At 44.5% G+C, this 20923-nt stretch overlaps 1 protein-coding gene across 1 annotated transcript in view; it reads right to left on the bottom strand.

The window, feature by feature from the left end:
• Positions 1-20923, bottom strand: part of CHST1 (carbohydrate sulfotransferase 1) — a 60471-nt gene that overhangs the window by 33727 nt on the left and 5821 nt on the right. Inside the window, exons 2-3 of the transcript XR_014001210.1 lie at positions 2710-2875; positions 416-522 (exon numbers count right to left, since the gene is read on the bottom strand). The gene's annotated coding sequence lies outside the window, so the exon portion shown is untranslated. Of the gene's footprint in view, positions 523-2709; positions 2876-20923 lie in introns of the transcript that reaches the window.

The following is a 20923-nucleotide window of genomic DNA, read 5'->3' as shown; positions in this document are numbered from 1 at the left end:
GTCAGATTTGACTGTGATCAGGCAGGCTCAGGTATGACCAGGCATAGGTAGCACCCCACAACATGACCAAGATGCTGTGACCCGGGCTTAAAACCTCAAATTACAAATCCATTATCACTGCCAACCGATTTGGGTTTGGTTGAGTTTGAACCCTGGAGTCTTGTCCAAATGTTCCTGAGTCTCTAACCAAACAATGTACACAAAAATGTATGTGTTAGTGAAAAGTCTACACAAAATTGCAGATATTCATGAGAATAATGTATGAAAATGCATTCTGTTAGGGGATAGTCATTTTCAAGAATGCAAATACTATATAAGCTTCCATACAAAAATATGTATATTAGGAGAAATGTGCATGAAAATGCTTACTAGATGTTAATACAATGTAAGGTTGGTGATTATTTCCCCTCAAACCGTTAAATGCGAGGCATCTAAGACAAGCTCCTCCAACTCAAGGTCAGTATTTGAGAGGCATCTGGGGGCATCCAAGGACTGGACTGTGATACATGCATCCTGAGAAGTCTAGGAAAAGAAGAAAATATTGCTTATGGTTCTAACAAGTACTAACATATAATTCAGGTTCTAAAAAATCAGTGAAAATAGCTTTCTAAAATCACGACACTCACCCAGAAAATCATAAAACTTCAGGCTAAGGCGCAAACTCAGCATGTACCACTGAGCACCTGGGAATATTCTTCTAATACATGCTTCTTATCCTGATGGAGAAATCACTTATCAAACATGCCTTTGGCCTGAGGGTAAAAATTGTTTATTCTGGGACTCAGCTAACCTTGGTTAGTTCAACCTTTGGAAGAAAAAAAAGTAATAGGCTAGGTTTATTTTCTCACTGGCATTTTGCAGAAGCTGATCAGGAACATAGATTCTTTACAAATGTAGAGAGTTGTATCACTTCAACAGAAGAAGCAGTAGTATACTTTGAGTGACTCCCGTGACTTTCCCCATATCGATTGATCAATTCATATTATTTGTACGACGCCTTTCCAAAGTTAAGACCATGCTCAAGGTGGCTTAAAAAAAGTTACATGACTACAAACATAACAAAAGTAGTCATAAACAATGAATCAAACATAAAAAACACATAACCAAATTGAACAATTTCTACATAAATCGTAAGATACAAAATAAAGATACAAAAAAAATAACAGCAACAACTCCAGCCCAGCAAAACAATACCCCAGCCCAACCCCAGCAGCCTCAGCTTTTGTAGCTGGAGTCCAAGGCCAGGTGGGAAAAGGCCTGCAAGCGAGAGCAGGTCTTCCAGGACTCACCACCAAGATGATATCCATGAGGTCTATGATTAGGCTCTTATCAGTTCCTTTAAAAATCAGAGCGTTCCTTTGCACATATGCATTGATAATAGACCTGACAGTTTTGGGGCTTAGAGTGCCTGTTCCAGGACACATTCACAGAGCACAAGCACATGAGATAGCGTCTTGCGCTCCACCGCTAGTGATACAGGAGAGGGATTTATAGGGTGACATATTTTTTGACAGCATTGAATTTGTCTGTCCAAAATGTTCTGCCAGCTAAGAACATAATAAGAGCCTTCCTGGATCAGACCAAATGCCTATTATTCAAACATTTTGTTTCCCATAGCAGCCAACTAGACACCTGTTGTTCTCCAGCGACTGGCATTCAGAGGCCTCTCATCCTCTCTGTAGCCATCATGTCTAGTAGCCATTACTAGCTTTATCATCTAGGGATTTATCTAATGTCATTAAAATTGGTGGCCATCCCCTATTCTATGCTAGTGAATTCCACAACTACCGGTATGTGCTGTTACTCTTATCAATATAGAATCTTCTACAGTTCAGCTACATTGAATGACCGATCAAATTATGCATCAAATTGTGTCTCTGTTCACTTTCTCCGCTTGATGCATGTTTTTTAGGTCTATATCATGTTCCTCCTTACTCACCTTTTCCTCTAAACTAAAAAGCCCCAATCTTCACCCCCAAAACTTTTGTGGTTGGGTTTTTTTTTTTGTAAACATGCCAGGCTCTTTGTGTGGTGTCCCCCACATTCACCAATACCCAACATGATAAATGAGGGAGATATTTAATATAACCCTTCCCCTGTCCACCAGTTCTCTGGTTATGTATCCTCTCCCCCTAGGTGCCCCAACCCTATATTTCTCCCTACCCAGCTCTGGGAGTAGTAAGCCTGACTGGGGTGGGGTAGAGTATAGGAGAAGGATCAGTCAGCAATGGAAGGATGAATCAGCCACATCCGCCACTAGGGATGAGGGATAAATTTGATTCAGTTCACATTTAAAGTGAACCTACCAAATCTGCACTTTTTAAAGCATTATTTGAACTAAACCTTTTGAAATTCGCACTTCTTCCAATTTTGCAATACAAGCAATGTGTAGAAAATGCACGTAGTAGGGTAAAGTGTGCACTAAAATACATATATTAGTGAAAATAACATACAAATAGGTATTGTATTACAGGAAATTATCTACAAAACCATGTATATTTGTCAAAACAGCATACAAAAATGTGTTTGGGGGGGATTTTCTCAGATTGCTGTGGAAATGTGGAAATTTAAGATTAGGAAGCAGAGAAACAGAGAGAACTGGAATTGAAGGACTTACTCATCCCTATCACCCACCCACCAATTCTCCTCTGCCAGAGTCCTTGCCCTGCCCATACTACCAAGCTTGCCAGGGTAGTACATTGCTCTTACCAGCTGTTAATCCAATTCTTGTCCATGGCTTCTTGCCTGTATGGACTTTTCCATTCTTACTGTCCATGGCAACCTCCCATTGCAAACTTGGTTTTCTCAGGCTGCTTGTTGCTGTAATTTTGAGATCCCTCATGGGAGCCACCAAACAGAAGCAGGCTCGGCGGTACTGGCGGGAGAGAAAGGAGCTCTTTATTGCGATATAAACTCGCCCAAAAATCTGGGGCCATTCCAAGCCAAGCAGCAAGACGGCACAGCCAGCATTTGTTTGGGGGTAGGAGGGAATCGGGAACAGGCAGTATGGCATACAAATGAATGCCACAGAAGGCAGCTGGCTCTTGAGCTAAGTGTGTCACTATTGCTTTTGACACTAGAGACTAGCAGCAGAAACAAACAAGCAGGCTCAAAGAACTCTAGAAGCAGAAGGTGCTGTTTACTATTCAGCAAAAGCTAAAAGTTCAGTGGGCATACTGTCTCTCCTCTCCCTTTGTATGCTCCTAAGAAGCGACATGGTTTTTAGAAAACAAAACATACTCATGCTTTTATAAGGAGTCCTTGGATTATTTTCCTCTAAGCCACCCCTTGTAATCTCATCTCCTTCTGAACTGCCCTTAATCTGAAAATATGTTTTATTTATTTATAGATATAAATAGCTCCATCTCACCTGAACAAACATCCATCTCAACTCTTTTTTCCACAAAGTTGCTGGCACTAGGAGAGTTGCTAGAGAGTCCCTCTGGTACCAGGACAGAATGTTCACCCTGGACTTAAAGAGACCCAGGTTCAAATATGCTGCTGGGAGACTGACTTCATGGAGCAACACACCAAGGGTCAGTTCAAATGCTACAAAATGTGCAAATGGTCTGCTTGGCTGAGGAACCAGCTCACGTGGCAAGACCAAGCAACTTTGCAAGCTGGCAACACAGGAGTCCATAATGTACACAAAAGAACAAAGAGAAGACCTCCATTGCTCTCCAAAACTTGTATATCAAAACATCTGATGGACTACACGTCTCTCCATTGATGGCTATTATATTCTTTCAATATCCAAGATGAACAGCAAATAGTTTGCAGCAAATGTGCTCTGCACTGTGGGTTGTATCCAATGTCAGACCTACTCAGAATAACCTCACTAAAATTAATGGACATGACCACAGAAAGAAACATCTTCTTCCAATAGACTATAATTCTACCTTGAAAAATGTTTTGGGGAATGCTCTATTTTAAAATAATAAAATTTCTGGAATTTTGAAACCGGGAAGGAAAGCTTATAAATTTGCTCACAAATTTGCTCACAAAATTGATGTAATAGTGCAATGGATAGGTATCAAAGCTAAACCTAAGATCTATGAAATCTCTGCTTAGCCCTAGATTCACTGAGTATACAACCTGCAACCTCAGTTTCCCATATGAAAGCAGAGATTAACTACCGTATGTACCCTTCAAAGACAAATGTGATAAACTTCTGTATAGAATTTTTTTAAAGCATAACAGAAGAGTTTTACCATAAATTGCAGGTTACTTTTGAATAGTGTTAATAATATTCATTTGATTTTTCTTCTCCATTATTTCAGACACACGTGCAGCCTTTCCTATCGCCACCCCCCACTGAGCTTTGTTCCTTCTAAAAAAACTTCCTTCTTCTTTATTGTTATTTATTCAGTTTTGGTTCTGGGAAGGAATAAAGAGTGTTAATACTACTGGCAACATAGTCGAAGCCTGTGTTTATTTGTAATAAAAATAAAATTCAAATATGATTTCTTTAGCAAATAGGAAATGAAATATTAATCTGAATTTTCATGCTTTCCACAAGAATAAAGTCAACCAGCTTGGCTTCTGAAAGGAAAACAAAAATAACTCAAAATGTAAATTTAAATCTATATATATATATAATCATGGGAGATGGGTAGGAAACTTGACTGATTGAGGTTAGCAGTTCTGCATCACTTCCTCTGCAAACGCTAGGTAGCTTATATTGATAAGGAAAGGCTTGGCAGGGGGTTGGTCTCGATGGCCCTTGTGGTCTCTTCCAACTCTATGATTCTATGATTCTATGAATAAGGCAGTGAACAAGGTGGGTGCTGAATGTATGTGATTAGCCACCTTGGTTGTGACCCTACCTTAAAACTAGTCATGGAAATTGCTCACAGCTATACCATTCTAAGTATGACATATCAAAAAGGCTGTTGCCAAACACAGGGCTGTAGCTAGGGGGTGGCAAGGTGGGCCCTCACTAGGGGCACAGACGAGGGGATGCACAAAATCGGCTTTAAAATATGTCCATAAATATATCTATAAATAAAAATATCGACTATTTCCTCATAAGAAAAGGTTTTAAATAGAGGGTGAATTGAATGGGGACGGTTGGAGGAGAGGCAGAAAGAAGACCTAATTTGTCCATGGCTAGGGGGTGCAATCTGGACAGTTTTGCCATGGGCGCAAGGTCACCTAGCCACTGCTGTGTGCTTCTATAGTGCAGGGAAATAACAGTATGTGATCTTTTGTATGTATGGGGGGGGTATTCTTCCTGATAACAATGCAACCGCATTGTCTGTATCCAAAGATGAATTTTCACTAGGAACCTAACAAAGTTATAGGTACAGCCTTTCAGGCTTGCCCATATTTCAAATCCTCTCTGTGCGTAGATTCTGCAACCATTCAGCGCCAAAGTCAGGCAGACACAGGAACACAGGAAGCTGCCTTATATGGAGTCAGACCATCATGGTCTGGCTAGCTTAGCATTGTCTATCAGCATCTCCCAGTAGGACTGGGAATGCTTCCAGTTTGAAACCCTGGAGAGCCCCTGCCAGTCAGTGCAGGGAGTGCTGAGCTGGATGCAACAATGGTCTGACTCGGTGTAAGGTAGCTTCCTTTGTTGAGATCCCCTCCAGATACTTCCTGCTTATCAAGACAACTGCCTTCTCTCTTCCTTGCCTTGATAACTCATCCCTTCCCCATTATTGTAATTTGAAATTAAACTGAAACGCTTTTTCATTGGCTGTAAGCGCTGCTTCATGCAGTGTAGTAATTCAGGTGATGCTAGTGTGGAGATTTGCCAGATGCTATCGGACAGAGGCACTTGCTTTTGTTCGGTGCCTGGGAATAATCGTTCAGTTTTTCAAATTGAAGAAGTAACTTTTTTGAGCTATTTTAGCTTGTTGTCTTGCCCTGGCGTTGTAACTTCATCTTTAGCTATTTTAGCACTTTAGTCGTAGTAATTTGATATTTTAGTGTTTCTTTTCATTTGGTGCAGTCTGCTCATTTTTTCTCCCTGGATAAGTCTTTTCATTCATTCAGTATTGCCCATTTTGACCCTCAGAAGCTTCTACCCAGTCATTTCTGGGTACCCATATTTCTTTAAGTGTTTCGATCATCTGCTTGGAAATATTTCCTGTGTTAACCATAAAAGGGGGGTGTCAACATTGGTTCAGCTCCTCTTTGAGGAAAACTTCCTACTTTGTGATTTGTACTATGATTCAGACACCTGAGCATATTTTGGAACTGTTGTCCTGAAGACAGGCAAATGGTTCAGTAGAGAGGCAGCTCAGCAGAACCTAGCACAACCCACCTGCGAATCACAGGACATCTTTACATCTTTGTATTGTGGGAGGGAAATAGAACCCCTGTGACCCATGTGTGTGGGGGGGTAAATAATAAAAGATTCAGATAGGTGCCTGGATTCAAAACATGGGGCTAAACTCACACTCCAGCAAAATAGAGCCCCAAAGCAGAGTTTAAACTCACAAAAGTCAAGGTATAGTATAGCATTAGGAATATAGTATATAAAGTATAGCATTAGGAATATAGGTTGTTAGACCCTTTTGTCCCATTGAGTCTGCTTGCAAACAGCACTCCCCTCTTTTCTACCCTTCTTGCAATGAACAGACCACAAACTGCTAAGTAAGTTAAAAATGTTTTACTTACAGATTCAAAGGTCAGATTTGCATTTATCCAAGCAGCAGCAAGGAGAACACGGGCAGAATACTATTGGGTAGGAAATACAGAAAGATAGCTTCAAATACATGCTCTAAGCTTGGAGCAAAGCTTGGACACGTCCTTCCTCGTTGGTTACATGGCGCGGGGGGGGCAGGAAGATAAAGCTTCACTACTTCCCTTATCAGAGAGAGAGGGCATGACCTAGCTGAGCCTAGGAATCTATGTGATCTTAACCCCTTTATGCTCTAACTAGCACTCATGCCTAGTTATGTTTGACTGCAATTTCCCATAATTATGGTATCAGATGGCTGACAGTGGGAAACACTTCCTAAAATCCCAACATCCAGCTGAGCATTAATTGATCAGCTGGTTCTTGCATGTTATGTCTCCTGAGAGATAAGTATGAGACGTACTGTATATTGGCTCAGGTAGATCAGTTGGTATATACAGGGGCGGGAGCCAAATGAGCATTTCCCAGGTGGAATATTAATGAAAGATCAGGGTAATTGCTGGACTTAACCCTATTGGATTTTTGCTTGCCCTGTCACCAACATGCCCCATTGTTTAAATATAGGTTTGCCCTATCTGAAAGTTAGTAGCCTTTCAGCAAAACAAATTGGGACAAAATTCAAGCTTCAGTGTTGTCCGCCCCGCCCCCTGCCCCCCCCCAGGTAGATTTTGTTCCCTTCCTGTTCTATTTTAAGATGCATATTTTTAAAATAAAAATACCACACAAATAAAAATTCTCCCCCTCAGAACATTTGCTGGCAAAGCATGGCTTCAGGCTTGCTGCCTCTGCCCCAGCAAGGCAAATCAGTCCCTTGCCATCAGCCTAGAGGTTGCAGAGTGTCAGGGATGCATCCTTTGAACCACAACCAGTGCTTTTTCCAGGGGGTACTTAAGGGTATGCAGTACTGGCACCTCATTTGTTGTTGTTGTTGTTGTTGTTGTTGTTAAAAAGTGTGGTACTTACTGTAACGACTTCATAATGATTAACGCCACCTATTTTTCTAGGGGGGGAAGCAGTGACCGCAGCAACTGCAATGTCGAGTCCCATATCAATGTTGCCCTCTGTCAAGTTTTCTTTAGGAAACAATGAGGCCATTCAGGGCATCCTGGAGCTGACACAACGCCACTCTTTTGGTCTGTCTGCCTAGGCTGCCAGTGGCCATGTGTGCAAGACCAGACAGCATAAGGTAAACAGGTTGTGGGACCAGCACCAGGGAATTCCAAGTAAGGAGTCAGCAAGATCAACAGCAGAAATATTAGTAACTAAAGCCAGATCTGCGTTGCGGACACAGGCCTGCCCACACACACCCGTCCATGAGATTCTGGCGGGGATTGCCTGCATTAACTACTGAAGCAACCTAAACTGTTTTAGCATGCCATGATGAAACGGGGATGTATGGTAAACTCGTGTTGATAACAGCCTTGTTTCATCCCTGTGATTTGCTTCGAGGGTGAACTCATGTGAGCGGAAGGCTTGTAGTCAGAACTCAGCGCTGAGAAAGCAGGGGGCTGATTCAGGATAAATATACGAGCACTTTGAGGTGATATATAAACATCTGGCTAAATCAATAACCCTGTGAGATTCAGTCTGCTCTAAAAGATTGTTCTAAATGTCTCAAATACAAGCACCTCTAAGAGTTGCTAGCATTTTTGTGTATAAAACGACATAACCACTGCAAGTTCAAGGTGGCCATAACTTATTTGGCTACAAATATGTTCATTGTACTCCTCAGAGCCCCAGCTTTCTATGGTTTCTTACTGATTCATCAGAAACCCATGTAAAAGTTTTGCTAGAATTACATGTATATATTTACCTTATTTACATGGTACAGTAAACTATAGTACAGTGGTACCTCGGGTTACATTCGCTTCAGGTTACACACTCCGCTAACCCAGAAATAGTGCTTCAGGTTAAGAACTTTGCTTCAGGATAAGAACAGAAATTGGGCTCTGGCGGCATGGCGGCAGCAGGAGGCCCCATTAGCTAAAGTGGTGCTTCAGGTTAAGAACAGTTTCAGGTTAAGTACGGACCCCCAGAACGAATTAAGTACTTAATCTGAGGTACCACTGTAAATGGTTTGCTGTGAACATGCCAGTCTGGGCCACTTGGTTCCTTCCTGCTACCACACAAGAGAAACGAATTACAATTTCTGGCTTAGCATTGTGTCCAAACCAGGGGTCATGGTTTATTTCCTTTCAGACAAACACGATGATCTGCAGTACAGGTTTGTTCTTGACTAGTGATTGTGGTTTGTGCACCCTGTTTAAGAGGAGCAAACTGGCTCGCCTGATAGTGAAAAGAAAGGTTCAGACTCTCTCTGTGTTTGTATTCTTCTTTAGCCTCCATACACACTGCCCAGGCATGCGCCCCAGGGAGGTCATTCTGGTGCTGCTAATGCAGCAAAAACAATGCAAGAGGCAGCAGTTTAAGTTAGAATTCTCTGCAGCCACAGCAGGCACTGGGATTCTCCAGCGGGTTGACTTCACCCCTGGAGGGAGTCTCTCAAGGTCTGTCTCTCAAGACAAACTAATGTCAACAATGTGTGAATCAAGAGAGGAGGAAAAGCAGCACTTAATGACTGGTACATCAGGAACAAGGTATTTATATATTTCCCAGCTTTGAACCAGTGATGCTCAAGGCATCTAACAATGATGCAAATAAAATATGGAAACATAACACTTTTTTAAAAAAACACACACATACATAAGTAAGCCAGGTAAACATCAATGAAACAAGTTTCAACATATTAAAAAGTCATCTTAGAGGCCAAAGTTCTGGTTAATATCTTTGCCAGTTGGTGGAAGGTCATCAGAGACTGTAATAGCTGGTCCTCCCAAGGAACCATTTGGAGAAAAGTAGGAGGGGAGGAGTTTGTCTCTCTACTCTAAAGATGTCATAAGCTCTATCAAAGACGGTCCCATGACACATGTGCAGCCGCATCACATTTGCAACAGCAGTGGAGAGGACATGTTAGCTTGGGGGAGAATTTCTTGTTGCAGAGTGACACAGAGTGTTCAGACTGATAGAAGATGAAATGTGATCTCATTTACAGCAACCAACGTGTTACCCACAACGCAGGGGTCTGGCTCCCCTGAACCCAACCGAGCATAAAGTGTTATGTATATTGTGCAAAAGGACAGGCAATCATACAACCAAGTCGTTCTGATGTCCCTTCCCACAGCAGTGCCTGCATTAGGAGGCAAAAAGCAAAACAAAACAAAACAAAAAACACCAGCCTCCTAAAGATACTTTCTATCCCCACATTCTCCCCTCTCACCTCTTGCCTTCCCTCTTTCGTCTGCTGAGAAGTGATCTGCACATTCTCCACCACCTCAAGGCACAACAGAGGAGACTGCTCCCAGCTGTGCCACATCAGCTTTGAAAAAGCCTAGAAGGATCCTAGCATGAACAGGAAGACACAGTGTTGTAGCTGCAGGGCTTCCCTAAGGCCTGAAAGGGTCACAAACAAAGCAGAAGGGCATTTTTGAATCCAACTTCCTTTCTCCCTTGGTAAAGGCAGTCGCTGCCTTGCTGCTTCCAGAGAAACCAAGATGCAATACAAGGATACTTTTTGTGGACCAATACTTTGCTGGAGTTGGACAGAGTGCAAGTATAAGCATACGTCAGCCCTGCATTTTGGACTCATGTGAAATAGTGTTCACTGGTCAAATGCATAATCCTATATGTTCTATGTGCTGAAGGTTTCATGAGCTTGCCATTCATTACCCATCCTAAGGTTTTAAGGCTTATCCTGGCACACATGGGTTAACTGTACCTCAATTGCAGTTTCCCTTCTTGTGCAATCCCAATTCAAATCCCTCTCCCTGTTATATAAATTCCCCAGGTGAGAGGTTGCACATCAAAGGAAGGCTGTTCTCAGCGTTTGGTCAACATCACTTCCTTATGATCAAAGGAAGGAGTATGAAATTGACATGAACCCTTTTTATTTGAAAAGGGCAGATGAATTGGAGAAGGAGGGGCCACAAGGTGGCTGTGAAATGGTGGGTGCATGACATCTTTCAATTAAGATGTCATGGGAACTATCCAGTAGCTACCTGTAACACTACTACAAAATCCAACCCACACAGCACTCAACATACTATTGCAGGTTGGGAGAGAGATCAGGTTGTCTCAGCAACATTTGTGGTCTGATGGCTGGGAAATGCACAACAGGAGCGCCACCTTGAGGAGAAAGGTCAGGATCACCCACAAAACTGAGTACAGGTAACTCACAACTTATGTGAGGGCTACACTCTGGGCTAGCGTGCCTATAAGCCAAATTGTGTAAAGCCAGAACACTTTAAAAAAAATAAAAAACTAGAAAACTGGGGAGGAGGGGAATCACAACACTAACTGGTGAGGGATGAATGTAGCTTCCAGTGTACCTCTTAGTCTTCCTCCTTCTCTCCCTGGCTGGATGCTGCTACAGATATGACCAAGGGGATTGACCAGTAGCCAGAAGAAGTGCTTGGCTGTGGTTCAGACCCAGAGGTGGGTTGCTTGGGCACATCTGCTGCTGCTGGTGCTTTCTTAGTGAGGAACATGGTGATTGGCAGCTACTGCTGTTGTCTCTTGAGCTCATCAAACATTTCCTTGTATGGTCTCAGAGTGCCTGGAGCCCCACAGAGGAACTTGAAGCTGCATTCTACGGAAGGATCAAACTCTGCAATCAGATCTTTATAACTTGGAAGAGTTGAGACAATTCCTGCAGCTTGCTAGCTCATGCTCCCCACCCCCATCCAGTGGCGTAGCTAGCCGCTCAGGTGCCTGGTGCGGGAGCATGTCCTGCAGCTGGGGGCGGGACGAGCCACCCATGGGGGTGGGGCGAGCCTCTCTGACACTTGGAGCCTCTCCACCGCCTCCTCCTCATCTGTAGGGTGGCTGAGGGAGAGGTAGTAGGCAGACGCAAGTCCCACACTGCTGTTCCAGGCAGTGCGGAACCCACAGGCACCTAAGCCACCACGTCACTCCTATAAAGTTTCGTGAGCCCAATTTTTTATTTTAAACTCATTTTGTCACCTCCCTCAGTGATGACACCCCACACCCCCTTCCTCCAGCACTGCCCCCATCCTCATCCTTGCACTCTGAACTTAATACGACCAGTTTCTCCATCTCTTAAACAACCAATACTCATTGGCCCTCAATTAGCTTTTGCAGTTTTTCCTGGATGACACCAACAAACCCATCACCACCACTTGCTTGGCCATCTGCATAATGTCCTCCACCTCCATGGCAGTGCTCAAAAATTCCTGCATATGTTAACTAAGCATAAGTTGCGAGTTACCTGTAACAGCAGCTCTCCTTTCAGAAAATAAGTTTGATTCCCTTGCAAACAGTTCAATTACTGCCACAAAGCATCAGTATTAGCAACCAATTTCCCCCCATAACTTTCCTTTTTATTCTGTCTTTCAAAGGTGTGGTTTTTTTTGGGGGGGGGGTCAGGAAGAATATAAAGTTGTTGCACTCCTACAGGAATAAAAATATGGTCCAATACAGAATACTGAATTTGAATATTTGTTACCACTTCTCCCCTGCCATATCATCAAGAGGAGGGCTGGTTTTACATCTGGTTCTATTCTCAATAGAAATTATATATTTCCCACTGATTCAAACTTGCTGCTGTTCAGAATGTATATACTGCCCTGCAATGTATGCATTGCAAACATCACCTTGCAGGGTATACATTACCGATTCCTACTGAAATCAATAGCAAAGACAGTGCTGCTTTTAAAGGAAGAAGGTTTCAGTTTAGCCCAAATTACACGCAATGGAGACAGACACCCATTATCACTCTGGGTGGTCTGGGCGTTTATTCTGATACTCCTGTAAAATTTATCCTGACCACCATTTCTCTGCTGGTGCAATCCTCTTCTGATTTGTGCTGAAAATCCTTCCCTATGATAGTTTTATGTCACAAAGGGGTTGTTCAGATTTGATTTTTCTGTAGGCACATTTACTAGCTGTACAGAGCAGAGAATTAAAGTAGATACGCACTTGGAAGCGCTTCAGTTTGGAGTTTCCTAAAAGCACTTTCATAGACATCATTTTGCAAGTGTCCACACCTGCACACTATGTAGGCAGTGTGAATGGTTGTTAAATCATTGCTGTCTGCACACATTAGTTTCCTTGCTCCCTCCCCTTTCAAGCCCCACTGCACTCCTTTAAAAAAAATATATCCTACAAGTTTATTGATATATCGGATGTTTGGAAGGGCAGGCTGCATGCACAGTTAAATTGCTGCACTCAGCATATGCCCCCAGGCTTTCTTCCCTCATACCATGCAGGCAACCTCATGCCTAAATATTTTTTTTCCTTTTGGCAGGGCATTCTGCGTGTGCTCAGAGGCTGCTTGTTCTGGCACCACACAAGGCTAATAACAGACTTCAGTGCGTTTTATTGCAAAGCACCCATGGTACAGTATGCTCAGAGCCTCCCTACCAGGCAGGTACAAGAAACATGACACAGTTTGATATACTGAATGAGGAGTGCAAAAAAGGCACTTCAGGATCCTGACATGTCTGCTCCCTGTTACACCAACTGATTCAACATTGTGGCTTCTTAAAGGGCAACATGCAGCTATGTTTTTTAAAGGGCAAGGCACAAAATGGATGCACCTCAAATCTATCAAATTGCCATCCTAATCAGTTAAATAATATGGTTTGGGGTGGAAAAAATTTATAGTGATCACAACATGAAGTTGATCAAAGCTTCAGGATGTTGATAAACTAATAATAAATGGTGAAAGCCAGCCCCTTTTCAACTGTGTTCAAAGTACAAAGGAGGGAAAAAATGATGGTGGCTATTTATGCCTGTCCTTTTCATACATACATACATACATACATACATACATACATACATACATAATTTTATTTGTTTGTTGCCTTTCCGCAGTTCAAACCAAGCTCAAGGCAGCTTACAACATGAAAAAATACAATAAATAAAACATTAAAAGTACACAAGCAAACTGAACAATTTCCACATATATCACATGAAGATCTAAAATAAAGGTACAAAAAACAAATAGCAATAATCCTGCCCCCACAACAGCTCCAGAGTCTGTTCAGCAGTCTTAGCTGTGAGCACAAATACTTCTGCCCCTCCTTTTAAAGAGCAAAACATTGGTGGAAATATGTTTTTTTTTTTAGAAAACCTTAATTATTTTCAAGGTAGTTCCTCCCCTATACCAAATGGCTTAGGTATCTCTCAGGTGACTCTTTATGGAACTGTGCGGGGTGGGGTGTGTGGGTGTGGGTGTATAGCGGCTACACAAATGCTGTCCAACAATGGCATAAGACCCTCATGGCAGGGGTGCCAACTTGAACAAAGTATTGGGGGCAGGTAAGCCCCACTCCACATAATCTGTCACAACATGCAGTACACACGTCATTTGTTTGGCAATACCCATCAATTTGGAAGGGCGCCCCCTCAAATATTTTATTGAGGGGGCGAAGGGACCTTGGCCCCAAGGAGTTGGCTCTGCAGAAGGCAGTGCAGAAGGCGGCTTATGCCTGTGTGTACACACCCACAATTTGCCATGCAAGCGCCACATGCTGAAATCCTTCTGCACGGCGCTGTCTTCTGAGGGTCCTGCCTTCTTTCTGCATCCATCCACCTTGATCAGAAAGAAGAGCACAAAGTGCTATTTCTGTACAGCTGAATTGGTTCTACAACCAGAAGGGATGAATACATCCAGCCCTCACTCCAGATTTCTATGCCAAGCTTGACCTCTCCTTGCTGCCTTTTGTTTTCCATAAAAGGCCTCACCCTCCCCTCTGCCCCCAGGAGCTTTCATCTTCTATTCCAAGCAGTGTCGGACTCAGCACCCTGTTTTCTCTTCCTTTGCCGGAGAAAGGAGGGGTGGCCTTTTCGCTTGCTCTTTGGTTGTGCCCGTTTTAGAACTCCATCGATTTCCCACCTTACGTGACTTTTACAAATGCTGATGCTTGCTATTAAAAATTGATGTTGCCTTTTGCCGATGCAGGATCTCATCACTTAGTTTTCTTTCAAAGACACCCATCGCACTAATAGTTATACAAGCTCCTAGGTGAAGTGTCTACTCTGCAGTCTGAACAGATTGCCTTCTATGATGGGAAATGCATTCTGCGAGAAGCAGCAGCAGCAGAAAAAGAAGAAATTAACAGAACCCATCAACCAGAGATGCATGACAAAATCTTCCTAGATTTCTGCTGCAGGCCACTTCACACATTATCCAAGCCTGCATCTGCCCCCCAAGTGTCAACTCCATTGTGGGGGGGGCAGGTGGGTTATGGCCAGGCCCAGTCTTGTGAGTGCAGCTATAAAATGCAAAAGTGAACTGGGAGAACTGAGAACTGGGAGGAAGGCTTGTACCATCTTTGCCTCCCCAGCACCTCCTGCATCTGTCACCAAGGCTGTGGCTGTGAGAGGCAGCAGCAGCAGCCACCCAGTGAGGAAATTCTGGCCTGTGTGGGGCTAATTTCTAGCTGCTTCAACAGAAAGTTCTAAGCCAGGAGAATAAGCTACAGAATGGCATTTGTTGGAAGATGGGGGGGCGGGGTGAGGATGGGGCTTATATACACATTTGCCCTGTTGCAGTGACTGTTATATTATTGTCTATTTTATTGTGTTTTAAATATACTGTAAGACACCTTGAGAGTTTCAGTTAGTGGGCAGGGTATGCATGCACCTAAATAAATGAGCAAATCATAAAACTGTAGAGCTGGAAGGGGCCACAAGTGTCATCTAGTCCAACCCCCTGCAATGCAGGAATCTTTCACCCAACATGAGGCTTGAACCCATGACCATGAGATTAAGGGGTCTCGTGCTCTACCAAATGAGCTCTCTGTATGATTTAGTCCTATGAAGTATGATGGGTTGAGCAGTAATGACCAGCTCAAGGCTATCCAATGAGTTTCATGGGCAATCAAGGATTTTAACCCAGGCCTCCACGTCTGGGCTCTGACCATTACACCACACTGGGGTGCTCCCTATTGACCATGCAATATATGGACCTGAAGTCCTTAGTTAGTAATCTCTTCCTGTCCTGTTAACACCTCAAGCCTGTTCTTTCTCACAGGTGTTCATGCTGCCTGGTTTCCTTATAGCTGATCAGGCCATCAATTCATTTAGGTAAGGATTGTCTCCTACACCAAAGATGGGGGCCTGCGGCCATCAAGAGGTTGTTGGATTTCAGCTGTTGAATTCCAGCCAACATGGTCAATGGTTCCCCCAGCTACACTGACTGGCAGCTGGTTCCCAGGGTCTCAGAAAGGGGTCTTACCCAGCACTACCAAGAGATGTTCAGGATTGGACCCGGGACCTTCTGCACTCACAATACAAGTCCTACCTCTGAGCCACAGTCTCTCCCTAGTCTGACTCAGTGTTTCAGCCTATTTCACATTGCCCAATATTGAGGGAAGGGTAAAGAGCTAAAGAACTCCTTTTTAGCAGCTTTAGGAAGATCCAACAGAGATATCAAATAAACATTTCAAAAATAAGGGATGTCCCAGAGCACAATGGTGTCTAAAACAGGGGACATCCATTATGGTCTGAACTGTAATGTGGCAAGTGACGGACATCTATTGTGTCCCAAAGAGCTGTGGTGTGAAATAAGAGACATCTGTTGTATTCTAAGGAGCTAAAATATGCAGAAAAAAGAGGCAATCTTGGACTTCTGGCAGCCCTAGACAGAATCACTGATGGAGCTGAAGGCACTCTTTAAACTCGGAAATCTGATATGGCAGATAAAAGGGTGGAATTCAGCATCACGCTAAGGTGATCTTTCCACCAGTGGAAGCATCAGGCAGAACAATCTCCCAACTGTGGCATCTCTCAACTCTCCCTCAAGCAGATTTGGGGAGAGGGACATGTGGCACATGAGATGTGTGTGCGCTCTCGCTATTCAAATGTGGCAGGAAGTTGGAAATTCTACTAAATGTTCACATGTTTTCAGGAACGCACTAAAGGACTTCTTTAGATTCTGGTTCTTCATATTAGAAGTAGAGAGATAAAGGTAAAGGACCTCTGGACGGTTAAGTCCAGTTAAAGGCAACTATGGGGTTGCAGTGCTCATCTCGCTTTTAGGCCGAGGGAGCTGGTGTTTGTCCACGGACAGCTTTCTGGGTCATGTGACCAGCATGACTAAACCACTTCTGGCACAACAGAACACCGTGACAGAAGCCAGAGTGCAGAGAAACACCATTTACCTTCCTGCTGCAGCGGTAACTATCTATTTACTTCCACTGGTATGCTTTCAAACTGCTAGGTTGGCAGAAGCTGGGACAGAGCAACGGGAGCTCACCCCATCACGCAGATTCAAACCACCTACCTTCTGATCAGCAAGCCCAAGAGGCTCAGTGGTTTAGACCATAGTGCCACATCCCAAAAAGCCAAATCCCAAAGAGGACAGTCAGAGGGCTTGGTGTGGAAGAGGGAATTTCAGCAGGCGTAGCCGGAGAGATGCAACAGCATCATATTCCACAACATGTGCCCCGGGAGCAGCGATTGCATTCATAAAAAATGCTAGGAGAGCGATGCATCACAAGCAAGGCTTCAGTGTAGATGGGGCCCAGGCTATCTGAAACATTGCATTCTCCCCAGTTAGCCTGCTGGCATCTTAAGAGGGAGAGAGATGCGTGGCATGCATCTTCTTCCTGCACTTTTATCAGTTCAGCAAGTTTAAACTGATAAGGACTTGGCTCAGTTGAGCTGCCCTGGGAATTTGTTTGAAGGATAAGATACCCAATACACACACATGGAGAGAGAGAGAGAGAGAGAGAGAGAGAGAGAGAGAGAGAGAGAGAGAGAGAGAACAGTCTCTGAAATAAAATTCCATAAATACATCCCTTCCCTATAGGACTGCATTTTATCCATTCTCAATGGATAGAAGCTAAAGCTCTGGAAGCTAAAGCTCTGGCCTCAACCCATGCAGAAGGAGGAAGCTTCCTCTGCTGCTCACGTCTCAAACAACTAGAGCTGAAGTGGGGGGCATTTTCAGCCTGAGGCCCACATTTATTCCATGGGCTATGTTGGGTGGAGCAACGGATGTACATTTTACCTCTGTATGCTAGTCCAGTTTCTTCACACCCACACCCCTCTATCCTCTGCCCAGGCAAGCAAAGTCATCTTCACAGAATCATAGAATTGTAGATCTGGAAGGGACCATGAGGGCCATCTAGACCAACACTTGGCAATGCAGGAATCTTTCACCCAACACGGGGCTGAGACCCACAAACCTGAGATTAAAAGTCTTGTGCTCTGCCGACTGAGCTATCCTGAGCACGGAGTTTAAGGATGCATTCCAGCCAGGCATAAGCACCCTAGGAGGGTGTGGCGCAGGTTTGGTGAGGAAGCGTGGCCTGACGTGGCTGGGGAGCTGGTGTGGATTGAGGAGAATGTCAAGGGCCACACAGAGGGGCCTGGGGGGCTACATTTGGGCCCCCAGGACAGAGGTTCCCCACCCCTTTGCTAGAGGCGACTCTTCACTTATACAGGGCTTCAGTTCTGGGGTCCCGCATGCACAAGTGAAATCGCGTAAAGTTGGGAGCACCCTCTAAACACCCTTTAAAGGCCCTCTCTGCCACTCTCTTTCCAATCCAGACCAAAAGTACCTGTAATGGAATTAGGGGTTGCTCGTGCGTAAGTTGCCGCCACTCCTGGCGAGGTTACCTGGTTGAACCCTTTCTTACTGAACAGCCTCTAGCATCGTGACTGTCTCAGTCGCTGGCAGAATCCGTCAGTGGGCGTTTCTTGAACTTCTTCCAGCACAAAAGTTCTTTGACGCCTAGTCTCCGCCTAGTCTCCCTGCGCAGAAGCCTTCTGTGCAGGGAGGGTGTGGGCAGCGGAGGACCCGTACTCTCTCCGCTGGTCTCCGGCGAGGAGTCTTGGAGCCTCCTCTCCGATTCCCCCATCTGCCCCCCTTCTCTACTGGTGTTATGCTGATTTCCTTCCCCAGCGGACTGGCTGCCTCTCTCCCTACTGGGACCCTCTCCGCCATCCCTCTGGAGCCTTCCCTCCGCCTCTAGCTCTGATGGCAGTTCCCTGACAGTACCGTATCCCAAAATATCCACAACTGGAATTGAAGCTGTGAGGCGAGGAGGCTGAACAGCAAAAACAAAGCCCAGCTGTGGCTTCCCACACCCTCATTGACATCCTCTTCAGGCTTCGGGGAGGGTCTCCTCACAAGCCACGAGGACTCTCCGGCACTCTCCTGCCCTTTCTGGGTTTGAAACGAATTATTTCTTTATTTCTCAGTGCTGTGCATATACACACAATCGTGCATAAGTGGGAAGGATGCCTGTACCAAATCCAGAACAAGATCCAATGGGGCTCAGATCCTTCTGGATGTTTCTGTATAAACAGGAAAAGACATATCAGTTTCTGGTGGTGCCAGTCAATGCAGGGCATACTCCTGGTTACAAAGCACAAGAAGATAAAAGGATGAAATCCAGCCTCTCACACAATCTGTGCCACGCTGGAAAATAGCAGGGAAGCTGCCGCACTCTGTGATTCAAAGTTGCTCAACACCTGCGTACATTAGCTCTGCCCAGCTTTGAGCAGGGCCAGCCGACTGCCACTTCCACCCATGGGTGCTAAACAGACCTCAAAATTAAGAGATTCCCTGGAATGACTGGCACCGAGTGATAAATGGATGGTGGTGTATGGCAGACAAAGATCTATCCAGATTAGGTGAGTAGATGGAGAGGAAAGCACCCGGGAGCAGAGCTGGCCCTACCATTAGGCAGAGGAAGGCGGTTGCCTTTCGGCAGCAATTGAAGGGCATTGCATCGGAGTGTCTATAATTTATTGTTAACATATTTTTTTACTGCCAAGGGAGGGGGTTGCCATTTGGATTTGTTTGCCTGGAGCACCAGATGTCTTAGGTGGTCTTGTCTGAAAGACAAAGAACCTGAGACTCTCGCAGCCTCTAACAAAGGAAAGCCTTTTGTTCAGCTTCCCCATTCAACATTGCATCTGTAGGTTTCTTTGTAATGCAGTAACTCCCTGTGACTGACACTGGTTAATGTCACACGGGACAACATACAGCACAGCAGCCCTTGCAACTGTCTGAATCCGGCAAGGGACCCAGTGTGGGAGGAAGCTCCCCATCCTATGTGGACTGTGATCCATGGGACTGTGCTTGGATGAGATGAAAGAGGAGAAGTAATCCCCCCCCCCAAGCATTGGCAGAAATTTCCCTAGGCATAGAGAATATCCTAAAATGTGTTGGGAACCAATTCACTTGTGCAGCTGCGCTGTGTGGATATGCCCCTACTTCTCAAACCAAAGGGCAAGTAGTGGGGGACTTTGCTTCCCCTAATGCCAGAGGTGCCTCTGCTTGAATGGAGAAATTAGGTGAGACAATAAAAAAGGGGCCCAGGGAACTTAAGCTAAAAGCTGGGCAGTGGAGTAAAAAGTGTCAGTTCTCTTTGCTGGGGGGCTCTCTGCTTTATTCCTCCCTCGCCTGTTGCTGTCTCACACTCCAGACTGGTGTTTTATTGCAAGCTTGACACAGGGGCTATGTACAAACCATGCATTTAAAGCACATTTAACATGGCTTCCCTCAAAGGTCCCTGGGAAATGTAGTTAACTTTTCACATAAACAGAAGCCTAGTGTCCCAGCTAAGGGAAGTAACAGTACCTCTCTATTCTGCCTTGTTCCAAACACACCTGGAAATCTGTGCCCCAATTTAACAAGGATATTGACATGCTGGAACATGTGCAGAGGTGGGTGACCAAAAGGATAAAGGGTCGGGGAACCAAGCCTTATGAAGAACGGTTGAGGGAGTTGGGTATGTTTAGCCTGGTAAAGAGGAGACGGAGAGGAGATAGGATAGCCACCTTCCCCTATCTAAAGGGATATACACCGTATACCAAGGGAAGGAGGAGAGGCATTGCAGGGTGACCCATCACACATTGGTGATGGGCTTCGTTTGACTTTGGAGTCACCAGTTGTGAAGAGCTGAATGATAAAGAATTACAGTTTTACAGTGGTACCTCGGGTTAAGTACTTAATTCGTTCTGGAGGTCCGTACTTAACCTTTAACTGTTCTTAACCTGAAGCACCACTTTAGCTAATGGGGCCTCCTGCTGCTGCAGCGCCGCTGGAGCACGATTTCTGTTCTCATCCTGAAGCAAAGTTCTTAACCTGAAGCACTATTTCTGGGTTAGTGGAGTCTGTAACCTGAAGCATATTGTAACCCGAGGTACCACTGTACTAATAACTCTAGGGAATAGAGTAAGATCACCTTTCCTCCAAACTGCAGTGGTGTCCAAACTTTTTTCAAAGAGGGC

Source organism: Podarcis bocagei (assembly GCF_964188305.1).
Source record: "Podarcis bocagei genome assembly, chromosome: 1".
Classification (NCBI taxonomy): domain Eukaryota; kingdom Metazoa; phylum Chordata; class Lepidosauria; order Squamata; family Lacertidae; genus Podarcis; species Podarcis bocagei.
This window is presented reverse-complemented; position numbering and strand designations above follow the sequence as displayed.